This window comes from Sminthopsis crassicaudata, chromosome 2 (genome assembly GCF_048593235.1).
Source record: "Sminthopsis crassicaudata isolate SCR6 chromosome 2, ASM4859323v1, whole genome shotgun sequence".
Classification (NCBI taxonomy): domain Eukaryota; kingdom Metazoa; phylum Chordata; class Mammalia; order Dasyuromorphia; family Dasyuridae; genus Sminthopsis; species Sminthopsis crassicaudata.
Genome location: NC_133618.1, coordinates 629,059,030 through 629,065,029, shown reverse-complemented (window position 1 = coordinate 629,065,029; position 6,000 = coordinate 629,059,030).

Below are 6,000 nucleotides of genomic sequence, written 5' to 3'. Positions count from 1 at the left end.
GATCTCACACTTAACACTTCCTAGCTGTGTGACCCTGGGCAAATCACTTAACCCCAGCCTCAGAAAGGAAAAAAAAGAAAAAAAGAAAAAGAAAACTTAGCCAAGTCTCTGATTTGAAAGGCAGGGCTGCTCTCTGAATAAGTGGCCCCCTGGGTGAATCCACTCCTGGGAGCCCCTAAATGGATGTTGCTGCTGTGGGGGTGCACGGATCCAGCAGGCACTGATTCGAAAATCCTATTTGGCCAGCAAGGAAGTGGCAGTTCATAAAATTGGATATTTAGGGCTAAAAAGGGGCTTTTGAGACCACTGGGTCCAACCCCCATAGCTAACCGGAAACAGAGGCCCAGAAAGGTCACATAGCTAGTATCTGAAGTGGGGTTTGAATCCAACTTTTCCCAATTCCAAATCCCACACTCACAATCTGATATTTTATACTGTTTCTATAAAACAAAGCGACTGCCCAGGCCTCATCTCATCAACTAGCTATCGCTGGCTGCCCTAAATTATAGGGACCCCGACCATGGTCCTCACGGGATCTGCTTCAGACACATTCTCCAAATCATATCTGGATTCTAATGACCAGAAGCACATTGTATTGATGCATTGAGGGGCCATTTTCCTCCTTATTATCTTTGAAATATTAATATCTGTTCTCTAGGTTTCTCCTTCATAAAATGGCATTAGCGAACATTCACACAGCCCTGGTACTGCTTTATTGAAACAATTCTGTGAGGGAGACCCCGTAAGGAGGAACTTAAGGCTTCACAGAAGGGGCTTAATTGGCCTGGGATCCCCCAATAAGCAGGAGTCAAGGTTCAGAGTCCAATCCAAGGTTCTTTGGGGCTAGAAGCCACACTTTTTTTTTTTTTTTTTTTTTTTTTTTAGATCAAGAATGGAAGTGGTTTCAGAAAAAAACAAACAAACAAACAAACAGCTGTGGCTCTCAGATGAGAACAGAGCCTTTTGTAAAACTAATGAGCATTTATTTCCTTTGTGGCCCTGCTATAGTCACACCCACTCCCGAAAACCTTCTTCCATTAAAGTGTAATACCTGCAACTTGATCATCCTGGCATAAAAGGAGGCTCCTACTTTCAACTGTGGAGTTTGCTTTCACACCAAGGGACTGCCTGAGGAGCCTCCCAAAGTCTACTCCCCAAGGGAGTCACCTCCTCTCCCCTTCCCCCATAATCTGACTTTCCTATGAGGTCGCCTCTCCCCCCTTACTCTATTCCTTAAGGTCCCCTGCTCTCCCTGTTACTCTATTCCTTAAGGTCCCCTCCTCTCCCCCTCACTCTATTCCCTTAAGGTCCCCTCCTCTCCCCCTCACTCTATTCCCTTAAGGTCCCCTCCTCTCCCCCTCACTCTATTCCCTTAAGGTCCCCTCCTCTCCCCCTCACTCTATTCCCTTAAGGTCCCCTCCTCTCCCCCTCACTCTATTCCCTTAAGGTCCCCTCCTCTCCCCCTCACTCTATTCCCTTAAGGTCCCCTCCTCTCCCCCTCACTCTGTTACCTTAACGTCCCCTCCTCTCCCCCTCACTCTATTCCCTTAAGGTCCCCTCCTCTCCCCCTCATTCTATTCCCTTAAGGTCCCCTCCTCTCCCCCTCATTCTATTCCCTTAAGGTCCCCTCCTCTCCCCCTCACTCTGTTACCTTAACGTCCCCTCCTCTCCTCTGTGCTAAGCACTGAGATACAACAAAAGGCAGAACACATGCCTGCTCTCAAGAAGCTTGCAGTCTAACCGGGAAAGACCACATGAGTACTTGAGATAGCCAGAGCCAGCACGGAGGGGCATGGGGCAAGGCTTTGGGGAAGAGGAGGCACCTGCCTATGTTTTAAAAGATGGGGGGAATTCCAGAGATGGGAGAAAGACAGAGGAAAAGGCATTCCATGCATAGGAAACTGCAGATCAAAGAAAGATGGAAATGTTGTACAGGTCAGCGGAGCTGGAGAAGTACAGCGTTAGGGGGTGGTGGGAAGGTACAAGAGTTGAAAGGTTATCTAGGGCCAGAACACAAGCCTTCACAAAACTGGGCATTTCCTCCTAATAAAGTGAATTTTGGGTCATTTATTGTCAAAGATGAAGGGAATCTGATAGCTTTTTTTAGGGGAGCAGAGGGATATTTTCAGGCTTTAAAAATGAAAAGATAGTTTGTGATTGGAGAATGAAAAAGAACTTTCTCGGCCTTTTCATTTGTGAACTTCGTTCCACTTTGTGTGCCACCAGAGTTTTTTGTTCCCCCAAATAAGCCACCTTCAATTCACTGCTTGGCCTTGAATGGGTTACCTGGCTCTGCTGATGAGATTAGTGTAGGCGCCAAAGTGTAACATGTAAAAAACTCACTGGGGCTTGAGAGGAGACACCAGGTGTGGTAAATATGAAATCGTTTTGGGAGAGCATGCAGCAAGAAAGTGGTTTTAACAATTAACCATGGAAAAGTCCCCAGTGGAACTCACCGATAAACCAGGAGAAAGGGAATGCACCATGAGGAAGGGAGTATGCCATTGATTGGCAGGCTAATCCATAGAGCTTAATACCCCCAAAAGAATTAATTATAAGAAGGAGAAAGATTCCAAGAGGCACGGGGAGGGGGGTGAGAGGGAAGATACCAGGAGGCAGAATCCCAAAAGGGATGCATGATGGCTTAGGGCCTGAACTGGATTGAGAGGGGAAATTTAACCTGGGGTTTGACATCCTAATTTGGCGTTCTGATTGGTTACAGTAAAGTGGGGGTATCCAAGATCTCCACAGGGGTGGGACTTAAGGTTGAGCTGATCCCCAAGAGCGCCCTTCCCTGATTTCTTCAGGGAGTCATCTTATCAATACTTTAGGCTTTCTCTGCCAACCCCACCTAGTGCCCCAGGGCCTGATCTTTGCCACTTGCTGCCCATGTGACCCCTCTTCTTTGGTAAACTGAAGACCGTGGGGTGGGTGACTTCTGAGACTCCTTCCAGATGACAGGAGGCATGCTATGGTGGAGGAAGCACTCAACTGGGGCGGTCAGGAAGGAGTTCTAAGGACCTGGTTAGTGACTTTCTCCTCATGCCCCAATGTCATCATCTGTAAAGATGTTCTTTAAGAACATTGATCTAAATCACATGAAGATCCTACAATGAGACAAGGGATTTTAGACTTCCTCTAGAGAGATGAGAGGACCAGAGAAAAGATTTTACAATATGACTGAACCTAACCAGATTAGTTCATAAGCATCCCTCTAGGAGCAGCAGGAAAGAGAGATTGAAGGAGGGCTTTGGCAGCAGCCCTAATTTTCAAAAGCACCTAGGGGTGAAGGGGATAGCAGAAGAAATAGGAAGAGAAGAGGCCTTGGCCAGCCATAGGACTGGGGGAATGATTGGCTAGGCAAGCAAATGGAAGGGTCAAGGTGAACATGGAAATTTTGAACCATCGCTCCATTGGGCTTCCTCTAACAAGCTGCCCAGTCTCCTGAAGGCCTTAGGCAAGCTTTCTCACATTTCCAGAATCTTAGGTGGAAGTTCACTTCTTGATTACAAAACTCAACTACTTTGTCTTTTCTTTATTAAGTTATCTTAAGGTAAATCTATTTATTTACTTATTTTTTGAGGCTGGGGTTAAGTGACTTGGTCAGGGTCACTTGGTCTGAGACAAAATTTGAATTTGGGTCCTCCTGAATTCAAGGCTGGTGCTCTATCCACCACGCCACCTAGCTGCCCCAAGGTAAATTTATTAATGAGATAGCAAGATACTTCCAAATGGAGGTCTTAGGGTGTTTATTCAAATTTTCCTGAAAATCAAGGTCACTTGGGTATGTTTTAGGGATTCCCACTTTCTGAAATGGAAAACAAAAACTCTACATTATGAAAAAGAAACTCACCAAATAAGCATTTATTATGCACCTATTTGCCAAGCAATGTGCTAAAAACCATACAAAGGCACCCCAAAAGGACTTCCTTTTCCCCTTCAGGAAAAGAATAACAACAATTATAGCTAGCAAAGAGATTTATATCTTTTTCTTAAAAAAAAAAAAAAAGTCCCTTCAAATCATGTCATCAAATTGAGATATTTTTAAAAAGCATTTTAGCCCACAGGACACATAGTAAATGCTTAATCTATATTCCCTTCCCATTCTTGCAGATGATTTCTAAGCATTTTCATTTAAAGAAGCAAAAAATGAAAAAAAAAATCTTTTTTTCATGAACTCCAATTTGTAACCATCTGCTAGATTAAGGGAGGACAATATAGGCAGTACACCTCACAGCCATTATTTTCCTCAAGGGAATTTTTTGAAACCTATAATCAAAGTGTAATTGTAAATTCACTTGGGACTTTCCTTTTCTAAGTCTAGTTGGGGGTGGGAGGCTATAACTCTCCTCTGAGGATAGGAAGGGTGGTCTCTTGTAGTATCACTATTTGTAATCTGACAATACCAATACTTTTGTTTGTTTCTGACATAAGCGTTAATAAAAGTTCAATTTCATCAAGTATTTATTGAGCGCTGATGTGGCACTTAAAGGCTCCCTGCTCTCCAAGTTTCTTAAGAGTAGATTTTCCTTGGGGAGACAAGCCCCAGACAAGAAAAAATTATGGCACCATAACATCCTGCATCACCTGCTAACAAGTTTGTTTTTTGTTTTTTGAAATGTAGATGAAAGTGTTCAGGAAACAAAGAAAATGGAAAGTAAAACTTTCCTTAAGAAAATCCCAGAACCTAAGTATAATCCTCCAGTTCTGTTACCCGGATGAGTGTGAAAGTGTGACTTACTCAAATTTGGATCAGAATGACATGTGCTTAAGGGAGAGCTCCACTCTATCTAAGGACACTCGTTTTAGTTCATGTCTTTGGTTTTGGAATTGTTTTTTTAATTCCTGGGACTGGGCATACCCCATAAAAAAAACTTAGATACTTTGAATTTAGAGGGTTAACAGCAAGCTTTACACACCTTTGGTATAAAATTCTTGCAATTATCTCCTAGCTCCTTTTTTACTTTTTGATCTTAGCTTTTGCTTCTGATGATAATTACCCCTTAATTAGCACCCACCACTATATCATCTAAGTAATTATTGTAAGTGGAGCCTGCACCCCAACAAGTAGTCTTCAAAGAAAATTATAAAATAATGTCTCACGTTGACTTTTTAAAGCAAAACTGGTTCAAATAAAACACTCCTGCAGAGAATACACCTTGAATGGGGAGTTCAGAACTAACTTCCATATAAGCCTGCTGTAATGAGGTTAGCTTTTGAATAGGAAAAAAAAGAGGACATTGTGCATAAAAGTGGAAGGGTATGGGTCCAGAGTTAGGGTACGGATAATCCTACAATAATGCAGCCAATCTGTGAGCTTTAATTATTCAACTGAATTGGAACTATTTTCTATGGACTCATAGATCATGCTTCACTAGTACACCGGTTAAATATTGTTTAAACTATTCTTTATGTATTTAGAAGAAAGTTGCTGTGTTTCATAAACACAATCTATAACTTTAGGTATATGAAGGGAGGATTCTAGGAAAAATGGTAGCTAATACCTTATTAATTTTCCAGGAAACGAAACTACCCAAATCCCCATTAATTTCCCCTCTTCCCCAAGAATAAGGCCGCCTGTAGATACAGAAGTCATGAATATGGTTTTATTTTGATACTTTATTGAACTTTGGGGAGAGAACTGATATAGTGATAATTAAAAATAATCATAATACGTTAATAGAAACGCAATCGCATAGATATCATCCAACTCAACCCCCTCAAGTTTCAAATAAGCAAACTGCGGCCTAGATGACTACAGACAGGTAACTCAGGGTCACAGACAGCTAAAAGCAGAATTAGAAACGTAGGTGCGATCCACAGTAACAAACGATTCTGGTTCTCCATTCATTGATAAGGTTTTTGAAGGTTTAGTATATACAAAGTAGTGAACAAATGATGTGTTTTCACAAGAGTTCCTAACATCAAGACACAGAGATAGGGAAAGAAAGAGGCTGGGAAAGGAGAGACAGAGACAGAAATACAAAGGGACAGAAATAG